This window comes from Anopheles merus, chromosome 3R, assembly GCF_017562075.2.
Source record: "Anopheles merus strain MAF chromosome 3R, AmerM5.1, whole genome shotgun sequence".
In the NCBI taxonomy this organism is placed as follows: domain Eukaryota; kingdom Metazoa; phylum Arthropoda; class Insecta; order Diptera; family Culicidae; genus Anopheles; species Anopheles merus.
The window spans coordinates 1,925,143-1,945,468 of NC_054084.1; the positions used below are offsets into that span (position 1 = coordinate 1,925,143).

A 20,326-nucleotide genomic window follows, 5' to 3' on the forward strand; every position below is an offset into this window, starting at 1 on the left:
GGTGAAACGATGGGAGGCTGGGTGAGGTCGAGCCGAGACGAGCCACACTGGGTAATTGGGTAACTGAAGACGACCGGAACTTCCCGTGCACAGGTGTGTGAGTATCGGCAGGAACACACACACACACACACACACACACGTACTCACTGCTGTGAGATTGCCGCCCTTAAGGATGTGCCCTTGCCACTTGGAAAGAATCAAAGTCCGAAATCGAGCAGGGGCTTAGCTCATATCCGTTCGTAAGTGGCTATAAATAAGTAAACCCACGCCATCATGCTGATGTTGGCGACGGCGTCGCCGTCGTCGTCTTCGTCCCTGCCTGGAGTAGCATCCTTCTCCTTGTGTGAAGCTCCTGCTGGTGGGGTTAAAAAGGCCCGACACATATGCATGTGAAAAACGGGATGGAAACGAGGGATTGTTTCTTTGTCTTGGCAGGGTACGCTCTCTCAAGTGCGGAAGCTTCGACTGTGAATATATTGGGCCGATTTGGCTCCGTGCATTAAAGGTGCTTCGGTGTGGAAAAATATGTTCACTACAGAGCCATTTGGCATTATCGGAGCACGGGGCCATTGAGAAGAGTCATTTCTGCTGATTGAAGTGGGCTTTCGTGTGCTTTGAGGAGGTAAGCCGCCAGTTTCAACAGATGATTGCTTATCATAATTTAAAAATAGAAAACTCTTATCCTTTGGAAGATAGGTTCTCAATTTCAATGCGTTTTTCTTTGAGTTGTTGAAAGGGGTTTGGCTGTCTCTTGAGTTAATTGAGTTTTTCTCTTTCTCTTCTCTCCTTGCAGGTATGTTTCCGATATGCGACTTTAAAACTTCCTTCTGGACTAACCGTAAGTGTGCATTTTAGATGGGAAAACGAGAATGGGAGCGCCATTTTTCATCTCGCGCAGCATCCCTATTCAGGAAAGTGCAACTCTTTGATTAAGAACCGTTGCAACCGGCAATGCACCAGTGCCTGCCGGATGATCCATTTCACTTCTATCTTTTTGCATTTTTTTGCTGCTCTATCTGGTGTGTTTGTGTGTGTGTTTAAAATGGATGATTTTTCTGGTGCATGGACCGCTCTACACACGGAAAGGCAATCGAAAAGGTGTTCATCCAATCGAAATGAATCAATTTATTTCGTTCTTCGCCACGCCGAAACACTTTTCCCCGCCCGCGGAAGCGGCCGACGAACATCAGCTCAATCCGCGTGAGATGTGATGAAGGCGTCTCAAGCCATACTCCGTCACCGTCCGTCACCGACACCGAAAGAAAGCAAAAGCGACTGAAATGCGGAAAAAATGTTTTAAGCCCCTCGTGCTTCCGGCAGTTTTTTGGGCTTTCGGGTCTTTGTGTGTGTGTGTTGTTTTCCCAATGCCTTCTAGTGCAATATAATTTTAATCACCGGAAAATTTCACATTTCCAAAAGATTTTTATTTCCCTTTTCTCACTCCCTGGGGCGGGCCTAGCAGTGGTGCACGCTATCGGTTCTGCTCAGTTGGATGATTTTAGCCACCGACCGGCTTCTCCACCGGCTCCCTTCTGGGTTGTGCTTTCTACTGTTTCGGCTGTGATATCGGATTATCGTGACGCTCTCATCCGCGGCACACAGAACGAGAGCAAGTGAAGGGGGAAGGGGGAGAAAAAAATACGACAAGCCCTTCACACGGTACGATTGGATGGATCGAAATGATGGATAACTGGCAGGCTGGCGGCAGCAGCAGCACGGGAAGCGTGGTGAAATGGGAAATTTATTTTTACAACTCACGAAATGCTCCAAAGGCATCCATCCCCCCCCCCCCACACACACACACACAGAGCGAAGGAGAAAGCGCAATGAATCAATCGCATGGTCCGGTGTGATCAATGTTTTTTTTGTAATCTAAGGGTGGGTGCTGCTTTTCATTCCACGATGCTGCACGAAAGATGAACCAGCGCTAGGACGCGAACAGTCGTCGTGAAAAACTGCACGCATGAATGCACACTTATGTGGGTGTGCGGCTGCTGAGGCATTTGAGGCGTTCGTTGCACGGGTTTGTATGTGTGTCTGTTCGTATGATCGATATGACTCGTGGTGTTGTGGTGAGCGGAAGGAAGAAGAAGGGTACGTTTGCCATTTTCGGTATGCTTTTCAGGTTTCGTTTGTTTCTCTTAAATCATGCAACGGTTCGATATGTGGCGTATTCATAATTTACATAGGAGTAAAAACCGCATACGAATTGAATTGAATGCTGAAAAATGTATGCTTTACCGCTTATTTATGGATGTATTCGTGTTTATCTTTCACTGTCACGAGCTATGACGATAGCTTTTTAGTGCAGGAGCTGGTTTATGAGCATGAAAAAATCGAAAAGAAAACTTTTATTATTAGTCTCTCTGGCTTTGCGCAGGGAATAGTTTCATGAAAATGGATCACTTCCGATTGAAATTAATCTAACTTATTTCTAAATATGCAAGAGTGTGGGTAGAGACTGTTTTTTTTGTACATTCTTTCGGTGTCCCTTCTGCTAAAGAATAAAAAGAAAACAATTTCAACTCTACCGAAACGCGTAAAATCATCATCAGCAATAAAGGTTCATTCCGCGGCGTAAGCAGAAGTTAATTGAATTCTTCCGTAAATTCAAATTCGCCAGTCTACAAAGCGGAAACACCCCCAAAACAATAGACTATTTATTGGCGCTCGCAGGGCTTTCCCTTTTTTCCCCTTGTTTTTGCTTCTGCCTTTCCCTGGCCGATGATTTTCTTCTCCGATCTAGGGCAGGGCTATTGATTCGCGGGCACTGATTTGCTTTCTCCCTGAAGGAAGAATCGCTAATTGTGCTATAATTACTTGATCGATCGTCCGAGCAAAACGCTGACAATTGCAGAATGTCTATCTTTGGGTGAATTTCGCTGGGATTATTTATTTTACGAGTTTTAGAGCAGTAACGCGCGGGAAGGAGAAAAGGTGAATAAGATATTCCCTCTTCGTTCCGAGCGCTCTTGTGTTCAAAAATTAAACACACAACCATCGTTTGGAGGAACAATTTTCGCCATTTGTATGCGCCTGTAAGACTTGTTAAGCTTGGCCCAGTCCGCTCGGGTGCCATTTGTTCTTGCCATCCAAATAGGGGGAAAGTACGGTGCAGATCGGTATGCTCGCTTTATGCAGATTATATCGTAAATATTGCTGCATCTCGACGAACCATCCGTGGCAGCGAGTAGGGCAATGATTTAGTGGGTAACGCGCGTTGGATTGTAGTGCACACCAACGAGACCCCCCGAGCAGAGAGAAGCGGTATACATTTCGGTTCGGATATTTGCCACTGGGCTGCAGATGGATCCTCCACTCTCGCACTTGTTCAAGTGCTTGCCCCCGGGGTTTTGGTGGGAGCGAAGGCGAAGCTGGAATTTTAAAAGCAGCACCATTTTGCCAAGTCCCGCGAAATCCGAAACCGGGGTGCTCGTGGCAAAACTCCCCCAAGAGAGAGAGAGAGAGCGAGAGAGTGTGTGTGTGGGCACGGTGCTGTGTGTGCATATTAATATTGAATTACAAAAGTGTCATGAATCAATTATGGCAGCTTTTGCTGCTACTGGCCCTATGCGGAGCGTACTACCAGGGACGCACTTGGCCACTTGGTGAATTTGTGTGTGTATTGTGTGTTGTGTGTGCAAGTGAGAGCGAGAAAAGGATAACAACGGCAAACGGGGACAGGGGAAGCTGCATAAAAAATCCAAAACTACCCAAAACCGGAAACAGCGCTAGTGACAAAGCCGTCCAAGGGTAAGCGCTGGCAAACAAGCCAAACGCGCGGAGCCAAAAGGAGAACTTACCCTGCTCTCTTTCTCTCCTCCTCTCTCCTCCTGCACTCCAGGCTAGCTACGGTGGGAAAAGGATATGGCGAAATATAAACAGAGGGAAAACACAACATTTGCCCGACATTCATGTGATTCCATAAATATGCTAATTCTGCTGCACATTCGTTTTACGCCATTTTGTCGCCGGGGCAAAAGAATGGGAGAGCGGGAGCTGCGGGACGTCCATATTGGATAATGCAAGATCGGGGTGTGTGTGTGTGTCCCGTACCGGGAGGTTATCAGTTAGGAAAACGAGATGCGTCAGATACAATTTCCCCGAAATAGGACCCACACACACACACTAACTATCGAATTGTCCACTTTTATGCTTGAAATGGTCTGCACCTGCAGGAGTACGACCAGCTTGTGGCGGGACGGGCGGCGGTTCGGTTTAGTGAAGCCGGTGGAAAATTGACAAATTTGTTAAACATGGTTCGTGTATGAATATTCACACAAACGGATAGTGAGAGCTTGTATTGTACTGTTCGTGGAATTATAACTCCAGTCGCAGTGGGAGACGGAGAGGATCCGCGCTGTTGTATCAATGCATTGTATGGTGTGTTTTAATTATTGGAGCGCTACTAATTACAGTTTGCTACAGAGAGTAGGATTATGAAGCGCATTGATAAGCTATAATTTAATAAGCTGCTACTCACGGCTCGGGCTCGCTCGGTGGAGAGTCAATTCTGCAATAAAAGAATAATTAAAACGAATTAATTGCCGGTCGGCACTTGGTAAAGGGATATGAGTGGCTGCACTTTCATTATATTCATAAAACAGAAACGCCTAAACAAGCGACTTATTAGTACGCGTCCCTTGCTAACTAATGCGGATTGTTTAATTTAATGAAGTGCAGAGAAAAAAAGCTTATATTTATTTTGCTCTCACTCGTTCGTTTTTTGCCATAAGCCACCCTTATGCAGCCTTGGCCATAATTATCTCCAGCTGGTGCATCGATGTCATCGACCGGATCGACCCTATTAGCGAAGCATAATGTTCGATGACATGCTGACACTAAACACACTGCCCTTGAAACTGATCTTGGCCGCTAGCCATCAGCCAGAGGTTTATCAATTTGCTTTGAATGGGCACTGTGCTGCTTATGTTGGCGCGCGTTAGGGCCATTTTGGGAGGGGCGTAAATTGCATAGCACACAATGCAAGTTTTAGAACAGCTGTTTTTTTTTTTCGTTTGGTGCCCGTTCGTTAGAGTTTATTTCGCCTTGGCTGTGAATGGGTGCTTTTTGGGTGGTTTTGGAACCAACAAAATGGATGGTACTTCATTTCCGGAGAATTTTGAACGGAATAGCGAACGACAAATTGTGGGCTTGCTGTTGGCAGAGCAGCAAATTGATTTAAATATCTTTATCAGACGCGGGCAGAACCCGAAGCCGATCGATTGTGATCCTTTGTTTGGCGATGGAACGAAGAATGTATGTTTTGGCTGATGTCTCTAGTCATAACTTCTGGGGTTGGGAATGTTTTGCTTGCTCACCGTCCACAAGCTCGGGCGGTTGTGCGGCGTTGTGCTTTTGTGTGAAAACACACATTAGGTTTTGGCTTCACTTTTTTGTTGCTGCCGGATTGCAACGTTCATCGAACGATTGGTTCGTTCGTTCGTTCGTTCGTTGTGTCAGATTTCACAAGAGCACAGAAAGCCAACCGTTGATTATGTTTGACCGGATTATCGATACAAGCAAGCCCACTCGAATGATGCCTCACAGGGGTGCTGTTCGGTTCGGTGGAAACCACTTTTTCAAAATCCCATCCCAGCCCCACGAGACGATCATAAATTGAACGACAGGATTTTGTGATCGGTTTTCAAGCACTGCACACTGAATCATTGCACCGTAACACGTGTTAGCAAGCGTTGTTTTAGCCCACCAGGCCCACCGGCATACCGGAAGCGGCTAAATTCCGAATCCGATCTATCGTTCATCAATTATTATTAATGCAAAGCGTACCGCTTGCTGCGTACGTTTGGGAACAATGCGCAATCGAAAGCTAATATTGACGTCGTGCCGTAGAATGGTGTGTTCGCTGTGTCGGTTGTCCTTTGTTCTTTCGTATCGATTCACATTTTTGCAATTTTGCAATTTCGTCGTACACAGCCTGAGTGGTTGTATCGGTTTCTGAGCTAACCAGAAAATGGTGCCTGGATGTTACGAGGCTGAAAGAGATTATTGTTTTGAGTCGTAATTATGAAGTTGCATCATAATGCTTATGGAAAGTTTACCATGATCTCATCGTAATCAGAATTAAGCCATAGTTTGTATGACATGTTAATGTAAGGAAGACAGGGAAAACATTTTATTCATCCATTTATTGATTCATTTGTGTTTTCCGTATCTCTGAATCTTTACGCACTGCCATAACAAACGTTAAACACTTTATCGATCTTAATACAATCTCCTGCAGCTACCCCTTTCCGTGCGTTTTCGTGTAAAATACTGCCACGGTTTTGCAAATTAGCGGCATCCGGCATCAGCACGCGCTCAACCTCTCAGCCTCAATATCCTTTAAAGTCGTAGCTTCTCCTATCTTATGGTGGAATTATCGCGCATTATTTGCCTCCACACAGTCACAGTGTCACACTCGATTCACCCATGGGCTAGCGCACGCTTCTCCTTCCCAGCCAGAGAGCACACTTGAAGCATCCTGCCACGGTGGCAAAGACCCGGAAACCGGTGTACCAAATTTGGCATCCTTTTAGCGTACCGAAGGGGTACCCCCCTGGGGTGATGTTGGGAAGGGCGGGATGCCCGGTTTATCAAGCACAAAACATCCGGCCGCCGGTTGTACATGGGTAAAACACCCGCGTTCGGCGTGCAAAACAGTACGCTCCCTTGGAGATGACGTACCATGAACACCTGCAACACCACCATGCAGGTTGGATTTTTTTTTTCCTGATGTCGTTGTAGCCGTCGTTTCTTGCGACGTAACACACCTCCGCTTTCGGATGTAATTTTAGAATTTTACATCCCATGTCCTCCTCCGCCCGTTTTCCGGTATGCGGGAATGCCCCACAAAGCTCCGAAATGTCGACTGCCGACGGAAGAATGCCGGCAGGTTGACTGCTATATGAAGAAAAAGGAACGATTGGCGCCGTGCCCAGGATTGTGAAGCTCGTGGAATCCGTGCGGAAATCCAGTTACACACGGTCGGTTGGCTTGCAGCGCAACGCTCAGGTCGTGACATTGTTCACCTGGCAAAGGAGGCAAAGAAGCTGCTGCAGGTGGTAAACCTTGCAAATCCGTAAGATCTGCAACTCTGGCTGGGATATCCTGGGAGGTGTGTGCGCGTACGTGTTGTTGATGTAAAAAGGTGACGTACACAAAGAGCTGGAGCGATGAGTTTAAAAGCCAAACGCAACGTAACGTTCCGGCTGCCTGATGACGGTGATGATTGCACAGAAAATGATGATCCAGTGGGAAACCGGCTGTGCGGGTCAGCAAGTGGTGTTGATCCTGACGCGGGGATTTCTCGCCGTACGTGATGCGATCAGCAAAGCTTAGCATCGCAAGCGCCGTAAATTGGATGGTGTCCGGTGGGTAAGCTTGTGTGTTTGTGTGTGTGTGTGGGAAATAATTTAGAAATCAGTTCACTTTTCCAATCTTCCGAACCATCGCGACCGGAGTGAAGATGTATTGCACAGGTTTCCCTCGAATAAAAAAACACCCTAAACATGAATGTATTGCTGAAGGGAATTTGGGAACGATTCTTATCATTGTAGTAGCGTTGCAAAGTAGCTGCAGCCTCTCCGTCCCGGCTGCTCGGTTGAGGCGGGAGGGCGAATGCAGAAAAAGGGCCACCCGGAGGCAAAATGATGTTTATCGGACGAAAAGCACACGATTCCATCGGCAAGTCACCGAGGGCAGCTCGTTTAATCTTCCTTTGCCACCGTTATTGGACGCAACTTTACGACGGTTCTGGCGTGGTTTTGCCGCACGCTATCGTTGGCAATGTGCGAACAAAGCAGAATGTGCAGCATTCTTGGTCGCGTTGCATGCCACGACGCGTGGCTTCCGGTAAGAATCCCGCTTTCCCGCTCAAGCGAAGGACCTCTGTCATGAAGCATCAAGCTAACGGCGGGTGTGTGTGTGTGTGTGTGTGTGTGTGGGTTTTTTTGTTTTTATTACATTTTCCCCTGGAGAGATACCGCAAAATGGTCAAGGGAATAAAAACAACAAACTTTCATACACGCTCCTCCGAATGTGTGCGGGTGCGTGTGATTGTTTTGTTTCATTTTTGCAGCCTCCAGACATGGCTGGCAAGACGATTGGCTGCAGAGCTGCAAAGGCCGTTGAAAAATAAAAACAAAGCGCGTATAAACATCGTCATCGGTTATTTGTATTTTCAGCTTTCCCGCTTTTTTCCCGCCCTACCGAGAGTGTACAATTTTCCAATCGGCCATTTTCCTGCGGACAAGATGGGGAGCCTCCGATACCGATTTGCTTTGTTTCTTTTGCCCCAACCATCGGTGTGTGTGTGTTTTATATCGCCTTTTTCCGTTGCGGTGCGCTTAGACTATTTCACCGACGCGATGACGCGTTTGTTATCATGAAGCTTTTCCACGCGCCATGCGCTACACGCTCGTTGCGGTATTTTCTGCACCACTGGCAGCGTCTGGTGAATGGTTGGATGGATTTATTTCCAACCGGTTGGTGCTATTAAACTGTTCGTGGGCTCTTTCTTCGCAGTCCAGTGCAGCTGGAAGAGGTTATGATGCTTTTAGTCTACAGTTTTCCAACGCTAGCAAACAATTCATTTTCCGATAACAGATATCTCTGTCATCATTCTCGGCCACTGGGTCAGTAAATACTCTCCTTGGATCAAGAATTATTGCTCTGCATATTGCAATACGTTCAACAGTGAAGATTAAGGTGAAGATGCATTCTATTAGAGTTCAGAATTTGTTGTGGGAACTATTTTCTTTTTTTTCTGTGAAGTTCACAGGAGCTATTCGTGCAATTGTCAGGAATTTCCTTTCTACTCAATCAATCCGTTCCAATGATTCTCCAGATCAACTGGCTCGGCCTCACTTGGCGTACAATTTGCTCGAAATCACACAAGCGAAAAGTCAAAGGCAGATCGCTTTAATGAACGTGCATAAAAGGCAGTTCCGGCACATCCATTACCCTTCAGCAACGGTGCCCGATCGCTGGAACTCAAATAGATGAATACCTTCAATTGAATTAATTGGCTCTTGACTATGCATGTCACGGAGAAGGAAAAGTGCCCTCGCTTTCAGGACTGCATCCGCTTTTCCGAGTGGTCGTTCTTTGCCCTTTCTTTTTATCGACCGATTTACCTCTTGATAGAAGTTTTTTTTTGTTGCTGTTAGCCCTCCTTAGCCTTTGGTCGATCTTTTCCGCCATTCAGGATCGATTAAAAGTGGAGGAAACGATGCACCAAGATTTCCTTATTTTCCGCTTGCTGGAGTTTTTCGTTGCGCCACTTCTCATCCTCGTACGACTTACCCTACTTAATGTCGGTGAATGCAAGAAACTTGAAAGTGCAAGGACTCCAGAGGCTCGAACGAAGTTAAATCGCCACTGAATCGGAAACACTTGGGAAGAAATATTTGATGCACCGAGCGGATCGTTTATCTTTACCCGTTCCTTTCCGTCCTACCTCTGCCTCTAGCAGCTGCTCCAGGATGAGCTTACGACGGTCAAAAATTAGTTCTCATTTTCCACTTCCCTCAGGCTCGGGGAGTTGATTTAAAAACATTTGCTCCGCTTCATTCAGCTGCAGGTTCTTTGCATTGGGTTGCATTATTTCACCCTGTGTATCGTGTGCGCCAAATGGGCAACATTTTTCGTAATCACCGAACGTTGCGCGCTGCCACTGAACAGAACTGCCGGCGCAAGCAGCAGACAAATCCACTGATGCCGAAATTGCAAACACAAGTATGTCCTTCTTTTTGCTCTATAGCGGACTTCCTTTTCAAGGGACCGTGCTTGAATGGGGGAGGGTTATGTTTTCGGCACGGATGTTGCTCGCAGTGAAACTCTCCAAACATCATGATGCTTCCCGGCAGCATAAAGCGAGCAATTGGAATGGTAAGATAAATCCCCGTTTGCCTAGGAACTGCAGCAATCCATGTGTCTGCGGGCATGTGCTTTGTATTTATTTATTTTCCGAAGTGCTTCATAGAAGAGTGAGTCTTGTTTTTGGCAAATGGTGCTTGATGTTTTAAGCAGAGCGAATAAAGAGAGTGCTTTATTTCGTACCTTTTGGTCCTAAGCGCTAACTTTTGTTACATAAACGTTGGATTACAATCGTTTGGTTCTATTCAAAAACAGCAAAATTAATTCCTCAGTTCAGGCCGTCTCCTTTCACTTTTTGACCCTCTTCCTTTCGCGTAAATTAAATCACGAGAAAAAAGGTAGCTGCATTGCCAATGATGGACGAAGCATAAAATTCCGATTTTGTAACGCAACATAAAACGGTGGGAAACCAAGATTTGAATAATTGCAACATCATCATCATCACCCACAAAGGCGATATGGGTGGTCGTGGTCGTGGTGTTTTAGCTGAATATGGGTGGCGCAGTGTCGTTTTTGTGTCTCTCTACCTTTTACCGCAACCTATTATTTTACACCCATTTTCACCTTTTTTTTGTCGCACGTTGTCGTCGTTGGGATGGCATAAAGCACGCTTGTTATCCGCCGCTTGCCGTCATTGTGGTGTGGAGCATCGTGGGAGTTTTCGGGCGGACTTGCCGCAGAAGACGACCTGCAAAACACTCTTGACCCACCTGTGCAGCAGCAACTGCGTGTCCATCACAGGGCCCACGGCAACCGTCACACTCTTTGGACAAACATTCTATCGCTGGACGACGGTTTGAGCGTTATTTATCATATTTTATGGGACAAACCGAGCAAACGAAAGGCAAATCTGCAACACCAGCAGCAGCAACAGCCCGAAATCTTTGCACGCCTTGCGTAACTGCAAAGATTATGATAGACAATGGTGTCACTATGCAACTAGCTGGCCGTGGTGTGGGTTGGGGAGCATGGGTGGCGATGCGAATGGTACGAATAATTTATGGTTGTGAATGGTGAACCACAAGCCGACGACACACCGCGACATAGTAGAACTTGATGGTCGTCACAACAACACAACCGGTTTTGGGACCATTTTTCGCTGTCACTTAGGACGATCAACTCACACAAAGTGGGGGCAAAAAAAAAATCGGCGTATAATAAAAAAAGAATGTAAACAAAGCGTTCAAGATCGCCGTTTTTTTGGTGGGTGGGATTTTTTCTCCCTTTTCATTCCATAATATACTGTGTGGGAAATTGGTTCACCGTGTTGCTGAAGAAATGAACGATCCAGCTGCGAGAGCAGGGTTGAACCGGCAAGTGGAAAAGGCAAATCTCGTCAGAGGTGACTCAACAGAAGGTGTGCGGGTGAGCTGTATAATAAACCAAGCCAGACAATCGGGTCACCGGAGAAGCGCGATCTAATTAAGGCACGACGAAAAATCGTGACAATCTGCTTGCCGGCGAGGGGCATTTTTCTTTCGCTTGTGTTGCCCGGACTACGATCGCTGAGGGAGAACAGGTAGCCTAGCAGCTTGATTGACTGCTTCACTTTCGACCAATCTGACTGTGCGGGGGGAACTGTCAGGCGGCGTTTGACGACAAGCGTGGATGTAAATTAGGGAATGAGGTAGATGCGGGTGTTTTATTAGATAATTGTTTTCGTGGCTTAATTGGTGTGTGTGTTTTGCAATCTTTAGCCTGAAGAAAGACATCAATTCTCTGTTTAAATGCAATCAAAATTTTATGTATGTTGATTTAAGTAAAATGCAATGCTTTGAAAGTCTTATCACAATGGCCATAACTAAAGAATCAATTGCACATTGCACACATAAATGACACTAAAGAGAAACACCGAAAACTAAAAGCAATCTTCACGCCTGACCTTGATTTGTTGCACCCATTTGTGGCTTTCGCATTTGTTTCTCCACGTAACGTGTAAAAAAACAACCACGAAAATAGCCGCTTCTTGTGCGCAAGTTCCGTTTTTTCCGCTTGCGCACGCTACTAAAAGCGGCTCCAAGATGCAATTTCGAAACTACCGTACGTATCGGTGGAAAATAATGATAAAAATTATCAACTACCTGCTGGGTGTATCTCTTTCCAACTACATCCATCATCATCATCATCATCATCATCATCATCGGCACCAGCGTGCTCATAATTTCCGTACACTTTTGCAGAGAAGCCTTGAATGCATGCGAGATAAAGAAAAAGTTCAGGCAACATAGAAACAACAAGAAATCATCAGCGTAATTGAACGATAGTCGGCCAAACGGAGCTAATCCGATAAAGCAGTTAAAATATGAACCACCATTCCCGTGTACGATCGTTTCACTTAAACTACACGAGTTCCACACACACACACGGTAGCGCTGCAATTCACGTGCAGATTACAACTGTGTTACAGTCTATAAAATACAAAACCACATGCGATGCTCCAATTCCCGGGCACTCACGGGTGGATTGCTTCGCGCGGGAAGGCGCTGAAATGGTGGAAAAGGCGCGGTGCGTGTTTCAATAAAACAACGACTGCGGCAACAAATCTACTCTAAATTGCTCATCCATCCGTTCGCGTGTAATATCGTCTTCCGTGGTTCTCGTTGCAACCGCTCGCGAAGGAGGAGAACGATACACCACCGTCCACCACGGTGGTGGGTCCTTTACGTGGGACTCCAGAGCAGCACCCCTGGCGGGCGAATGGTTGGGGCAGTTGTTGCAGTTGTTGTTTAATTTAATTAAGCTCTAATTCAATCGTATTTACGTTTTCCTCCACTTTACAGTGCTCCGAGCGGAGAGTGCTCTCGTGCGAGTTCGAGGTTGAGAGAGAGTGAATTCCCCCAAGCCACACTACTATTGACGACCCACACGGGTGTACGCATCTGCACTTGAGGCTGTACGACGCCGCTGGTGGGGAAAAAGGTCTTTCCAATTGTTGTCTTAGGACACGGGTAGAGTTCGACAGGAAAGAAGCTTCTGAATGAACCATTCAAGCATTCAAGGCTATAGGAGCGCAAGGAGAGAAGTGGAGAAAAGCAAACAAAATCTGCACAACTCTTTGCACAGCAAACACATCGCGCAGACCTTCCTCAATGACAAGCATGTGTCTGGGTAGTAAAAAATGGACCACTTTTCTTACCATGTGAGCCCCAATCGTTGTTCCGTATCATGCCGTGATCTACGGTCATCTAAACTCCCCCCCCCCGCTCACACACACATAGCACCGAAATCATTTAGCAAGAGTGGTAAGAGTAAGGTCCCGTTAATTCGCCCGGCTGAAGCTGTAAGGGCGTCCACTATGCTATCGTTTTAAACATTTTTTCCCTTTTTCTGAATTACCTTGGAGACGAAGACGAGGTTTGAGTTTCATCCTTCATCCATGTCAACGAAGCAAATGTAAACAATTTAAGACATCATTAAGTTGTTACAAGTGGGACGGGGTTTTGCTTCATCTACTGCTTGTGTGGCGACCGTTATGAATGGAAGAGAGGAGGAAGTGGTCAAAAGACATGCACGGTATGTGAGGGAGACTGTGATGCTGGATGCCACTAGCACCATGAGAATGGATGCTTCTTTCTCATATCAGTGCATTCCCACGGGCATGCGTTCCTCTGAAATCTATCCAACCTATTCTCGGCATGTGTATGCATCGCTTCTTATAGAGTTTGCATGTATGTGTGTGTGTTTGTGGTGGTTGAGTGTTTATTTTTCATTTGGAAGGTATCATAGCATGCTGCGAAAATGAAATAATTTCCACCTTGCTTATCTCGTAGACTGTGCGAGCCACAGACTCAGAACCCACCGGGCGTCCGCAGTTGTACTTCATCATTAGGCAGCTAGAGCTAGTAGCTGGAGCGGAGAGGAGTTCAGGTCGCAGAGCTCTATGTTTCCCGGAGTTTCCTTTTTTAATAAGAGCAAATTTCATCTTATTCACTAGCTCATTTATGCGTTGGTAAATTCTAACGAATGACACTGGCAGGTATAGGAGAGGAGCAACTCCCCCCCTACCCAAAATCATCCCCGCAAAGACTGCCCCGTTTAGCTAGCACTCAACCCTTGGGGCAGCAAAACAGGGAACGTCCCCCTTAGGGTGCAAGCTCTCCCTCGCTTGGGGCTTTCGGTAGTAAATGAAGATAAGTGGCCAACGCGAGCTGCCCCACGCGGACGGCTCTCCAGCCGGGAGACTTATGAGAATTATGATTTATGCAGTGGGAATTTTCAGAAGCGCTACGACATGACTCTCTGTGGTGCGATTGCCCGTTTCGCTCCGTCCGCATGTATACACCGGGTGGTAATGGTCGGTTCTCATCAGGGTTTGCCTTCCTGACTTCTGGCCACACGCCACGCGCCCCGACCCTTGCATTCTGGTGGTGGATGATGTTGGTGAAGCAAAGTTATGGCAGTTGTCCAACCTAATCCGATTAGCGGGGACCGATTTGTGGCGTGCTTTCACTCGATACAGAGCAAAGAGCGATTTATCCACCCGCCTAAAGAGCATCTGAGTCGGAATGCATGTCTCGCTAGCAAGGTCGTTGGATCGCAATGTTCTGCTTATAAAATAATTAATGAAAGGTAAATGAAGCCCACGCTTAAAGGTCGGTTAGACCAGCGCAGTTTTTTCTGTAGTAAGCTCCTCAACATGTTTAAAATTGCCTTCTGGGGGATGCTTCTTTCTGCCGGTCCTTTCTTCTTTGCTTTGTCTTGAATTGTTAACAAGGATTAGACTCCTCGGGGGTAATTGTGTGAGATAAACACGCTTTCTTCTTTGTTGCATACGGGCTCGGCTGCTCACCGTCTCGGTTTGTTCCACGCCGTGTTAAGCGGTACGCTAATTTCATGGTAGGATTTGGCCTAACAAAAAGCGAGGCCAGTTTTCCGCTCTCAAAACGTTGTGCCCAAAAGATTGTTGGGCATGATAAATTAGTGTCGCCTTCCGTTGCTGGTTCACAGTCCACAGACATGGACGTCCTTGAGCGGTAAGACAAACTCTTCCGTACAATAGAATCCATGTCTCATGGCACAGGGTGGGATGCATGAAGAGTCGTCTCAACCCCACGGTCGAATGCACTGGGCATGAATCTCAGCAGGGCAGAACGGTGCCAATTGCTGCTTAAAATCCAAAGTGCAAGGAACTTCCGGGTTTTAAGCAATGTTCGCAGGGACATCGCCCCAGGGGCGAACTGGAAACTCTAGCTGTGTCTAGCGTCTTCTGTGCTGTATCCGGGAAAGATGAAATTTTGCGTCCATTCTCCCATTTCTTCTTCCCCCCATCCCCATCTCCACACACACACACACACACACACACACACACACACACACACACACACACACACACACACACACACACACACACACACACACACACACACATTGCACGAGTTTTCCATCATACGTTCGAATCGTCGTCCACTGTAGACGAGAAGGATAAACTTCCAATGTTTGCTTTGTTGAAAGATTTTTCCCATCTTCGATAAAGTGCATCCATCCGCCTCGGGAGGGGGACGGGAATGGCTGGATCGTGCTTGTGGAAGGATTAGCGCCTCGAAGAAGGCAAGGACCCAGACAGTTCAGGACAGAACAAGACAGAGAGAAAGAGAGAATTCCGTGTGCGTCTGTCGAGCTAACACGAACACTTTTCCGTTTTCGTGCTGTTACCATTGTCGCACGGCCATAGTACTGTGCAGGGATATTTCGGTGTAGGAGAATTCCAAGACCTTGCCGTGCCGTCGGGTGAGCAAGAAGTTTGAATTCTACACACTCTAAGCACATACGTGCACACACGCGCTGATTGTGCACGGTGCGAAATAGAAAAAGTTTTTCCTTGCAACTGCAACAACTACTCTCGGGGTACGAGGGTGGGCGTCGGCGGTGTGTGGACACACACGTGCACTTGTGCAATGCCCGTATCGCATTCCTACGTGTGCGTGTGAACGTGATTTTACTTGCGCAGAACTTTCGCTGGTGCACTTGATCCCGAGCCCGAGAGGCGCACAGTCGTCCGGTACGGTATTGCAATGAATATGCCTTCCTCTTGGGCTGAGTGAATTATTGTTATTATTGTCACCCCTGTTGGGGGAACACTGCTTACGTGAATGTATACGCAAATGTAGTTTTCCACTTTCTTCAAGTTGCGCTCCTACCCCGGAAAAGGGTTGGAGTGTGATATCAGCATAAAATTCATCTTTTCGAGCTACTTGAACAGACCAAAGTGTGGTCGTTTTGTGAGCCACTTTGGGGTGGGCATTTATTGAATAAGTATGATATTTTTTTCGTCCCCCACCGGAGGAGCATCGTCATTTTTGTCGCCAGCGCTCATATGTTTAGAGGATATGAATGAATTTCGTGCCTATCGTATCCTTTCTGCAGATGGTCGTTCCCGAGTGGCAATAGCGTGCGGATGGGTTTGGGCATGGAAAACCAATCTTTTCTCCCCCCTTCTATGCTTTGGATGGATATTGATATTGGATTTTTCTTCTTTCTTTCATCGAAAGTACGTTTTTTTCCGTAATAGAGATTTTTTGCAGTAGTTTATCATTTTTAGTAGTTTGGGGTGCACACCAAACACTCCCAAGAAGGACTGCTGGAGTGTGTGTGTATGTGTGTGAATATGAGTGTTTGAGGCATATGTTGCGGTATGAAGTGAAAATAACAACAAAAAACATTTATTTTCGATCCCGAGAAGCGTCCAGACACGGAGAAGCGGAAGATTTCTATTCATGAAGTTTATTTTGTGCGATAAAAACATTCCCAGACAGGTTTTTGGTGAATCATTTCACTTCACTCCGCCACACGAGGGAAGTTTTTTCGATATTTACCACCCAGTTCGGTGGCCGTCGGAATCATCGATCACAGTTTATTTATTTTGGGGATGTTATTTTTCCCCCGTTCGAATTATTTTGGTTCGGTCGAAATGGACCAATGGACTCGTCGGGCTATCAACACGGAGCAATCGGACGGCAATATTCCTTTGAGAAGACATAACAAGAATGAAGGTCGACTGTGGGTATTTGTAGACGTAGAATGGTTTGTAAATTAATTACTGCAGTATTCTTCAAACAAACGACTTGTTCTGTACACTGATGTACCGCATTCAAAGGCAAGTGTGCTCTTAAGTGTTATTTTGAAATGTAAAACAGCATTTGTTACCTCATTCCACTGTATTTTAGGCAACATTCCAAAACAAACTAGTCAGGTGAGATTGGTACGGTTGATTAGTTGGCTAGTGAGGCAAGATTTATGCACGAATCTGATCGAAAACATCGTGCGTTCCGCTAGATCGATCGCCGTGAAGCGAAGGTACACCCATTCTCTACCACCAATAAGCGTCACGCGCACGCGGTCACACGTGCCACGCGTGCCGTGATCGGTGCAAAAAACACAGGGAGTGAAGGATTTATTTTATGTGAGTTTCGAAATGACCACTGGAAGGGGGACCACGACGACGATCTGGCAAGTGATCCAAAAGTTTTGGCGTTTTTGGCGATCGTGTGTCCATGAAATTAGGAACGAATGTAATCACGCTGCAGTGACCCAGTCAATCAGGGCGGACAGGACCGAAAGGACCGTCGAATCGATCGAACGGAGCGATAGCATAATGAGATTACGGTTGCAAGAAAGCAATTCAACCGTTCCAGGGGAGTGTCTTAAAGTTGACAAATGGAAGCGATAAAAAGGGCAAAACTGTGCTTCATTGTTTCCCACGGTGTAAATCGTAACACACAGTAACAGCGTTTGCCACACATCAACGGCAATAGAAAACATACTAGCAAAAAAATACATACTTTTACTTCAACAGGAAAGAAAAACAACGCTCCATTCGAATGGGGAATTTCGAACGACGCCTTTTTGTTATCTCAATCGCGCCCGTCCGAGGGCTTCCTTCCGATCCGACGATCCATCCTTGGCCATAAATCATTCGATTATTTGTCGTAAAAATCCAATATTCATGGTCCCAAGGGATCCACCCACTTTCACACGCGCGCTTTCGTTTGTGTTGCCGGTTAGGTTGTTTGCCGTTTTTTTTCCTGCCCCGTTTTCTTCCGATTACTTGGGTATCGTCCATGAAATAGGCATAACTATCGCTCATCTATCGATGCTTCTCGGTGGACCAGCCTGTGGCAGCATTTTTTGCTTTAGCCCTGGTCTTCTCCCAGGGTGCCCCGAAAACCGAACTTCTCACCCGAAAGTAACATGATTGACAGCTTTTCTGGCAGCTGTAACTGGGAGTTCGACAAGAAAAGGGATGGAACCGAGAACCATTCCGCTGGACCAGCGCCAAAACATGGAGTCTCCCTCGGGTGTTAGCGAGACAGAGAGAGAGCGTGGGGGAAGAGTCTCGTCAGAACTAGAAGTCAATATTAGGATTCATGAGACAGCCATATCTTCACGCGTCTCCATCGGACAGATTAGAGAAATGCATTTAACATGAGATGGTTATGAGCGTGTGTGTGGGTGAGTTGCGATTGAATTTATTACGGTTCGATTACACTCTTTGAATCAATCCAAGGCTGGTTGCGCAAAAGGAGGTAGTCGAATCCCAGCTAGACGTGGATGTGAGTGATTACATTCAAGTGTAATAATGGGACCGTCCCGTGTGTGTTTGTGTGCGCATCTCCGGTACAGCTCGGTTGCCTCATTACGCTTCACCGGACTCGACAGTGGTCGGTGCGTTTTCTTGACAGCTTTCGGTAAAGACTCGGTGGCGTCAATTATTACGAGCGCACGTGTCCTTCCAGCTGGAAACATCCACTTTAAAGTGACACACATTCAAAACAGAATCTGTAGATGGGTGCCTTAAAACACGCTAAACTTGCTCTACTTCAAACGTTCGTAGAAAGTCGGGTCAGCTGTCGTTGACAGTGGCTAAAACTGTCGCAAATCACATTGATTGCATTTTGGTAGAAGAAAGGAAAGGAAAGGAAACGGCCGGACATGGGTCACATTTTCTGCAGTGTCCGTGTGTGGGTGGGTGCGTGTTTGCCATTGTTCTGACCTAGGGACGTCCCATAGCCACAAATGTCAGCTGTTGTTTGGTGCTGCATCCACTGTCAAATGTCACCGTGCCTCGGTGGTGGAGTAAGGGTCAGATGACATTACGATCTTGGTTTTACGGCTTAATTAATTTCACTTCCCCAGTCTCTCGTTCGCTGCTGCGAGTGCAATCAATGCACATGGCCAAGGCACCTCTGTTATCGATGACATTTCACCGATCGAAGTTCTCTTGTTTCCCCCCAGTTGGTCCCTACAGTTTATGAAAAATCAATCGCTTGTGCTTTGAACCATCAACCATCCTGCGTTGGGACCCGGTTGAGAGAAGATGGGGCAGGATACGGCTGACATAAATTGAATCCGACCACCATGTCCGCCACTCAGTTTGGTGTGTTCGAATGGGTGACGCATCGATGAAGATCCTGATCGTCCTCGAGTGTGCGTTAGCTTGCGGACGGATGATGACAGCGATATAAATAAATCTGGTCGGTTTGATAAAGCCGTAACGCAATGTCGCGACTGGTTTTCAGCACTCTGGCACTCTCCATACAAAACAAAAATGGGTGGCAGGGGGGAGGGTCTATCAACCAAAATTCCCGCCACACCAACTCGTTGCTGTTGGTTTAGTGAACTGCGGGGAAATGCAAACTTTATTGATTGATTACATCAAGTTTATCAATCAAAGTTTCCGCCACGGCCAAGCATCCTTTCCGAACGGCAGTTGGATTGGTGGTCCGATTTGCTTGTTTTGTCGCTGAGCAAGTTGGCAATTTTGGTTTCCGATTACGGCGCCGCCCGGTGGCGATCAAGCGAGTGCCCCGAACTTGTAGCGCAGAATTATTGTCGCGACCGAAACGGAACAGTGAACAGTTGTCGAGTTGTGTTGACTTGGCGCTGACTGATTGGAGTTGTTGTAGTGCTGGCAGGGGCGTGAGGCGCTTGTCGCCGGTTAAGTAAATGCTGTATGCTTCGGGGATGGACAAAAGAGTGGAACGGCGGCACTTACCAGCGATGGTCGGGATATTGTTGCTGGAAGATAGAAGTTCCGCCTGGAAGAGGAATAAAAAAAAAACGATGGAATTGATTCATTAAATAGTTTCTGCAACAACTGTTTCTCTTATTGAATGTCTGATGAATTTTGCCTGAATAAAGGAGCAATGAAGTATATTCTCTAATAACAATTCTATCGTTAGCAGATGAAAAGTTTAGCTTGAAGTTATGCTATTATGTGCAGGAGTCTTACTGTTGGGAAGCTTTCTTCATATAATGAGTACAAGTACAATACAAACGAGCGATCAGAAGTTATTTTAGCTAAGAGTTTCTCTTCCTCTCAAAATCCTCTTCCTGGTTAATGCACCCATTGTTCAACTGTCCGATTCGTATGGTGCAAACTTGTGCTAATATTTGCTAATAATTAGCACCAAGATATGCTCTCTGGTACGAAATTGAGACGAAATATTAT

At 46.4% G+C, this 20,326-nt stretch overlaps 2 protein-coding genes across 8 annotated transcripts in view; one reads left to right on the forward strand and one right to left on the reverse strand.

The window, feature by feature from the left end:
* Positions 1-20,326, forward strand: part of LOC121595998 (rab3 GTPase-activating protein catalytic subunit) — a 113,045-nt gene that overhangs the window by 38,897 nt on the left and 53,822 nt on the right. The window lies entirely within an intron of this gene.
* LOC121595996 (leucine-rich repeat and fibronectin type-III domain-containing protein 3) overlaps positions 1-20,326 on the reverse strand; it is a 103,575-nt gene that overhangs the window by 37,261 nt on the left and 45,988 nt on the right. For 6 of the 7 annotated variants that reach the window (XM_041920527.1, XM_041920528.1, XM_041920533.1 and 3 more), the window contains 2 exons: positions 19,871-19,913; positions 4,484-4,513 (listed from right to left, as the gene is read on the reverse strand). The gene's annotated coding sequence lies outside the window, so the exon portion shown is untranslated. The remainder of the gene's footprint in view (positions 1-4,483; positions 4,514-19,870; positions 19,914-20,326) is intronic. The other variant, XM_041920529.1, reaches the window with a different exon arrangement.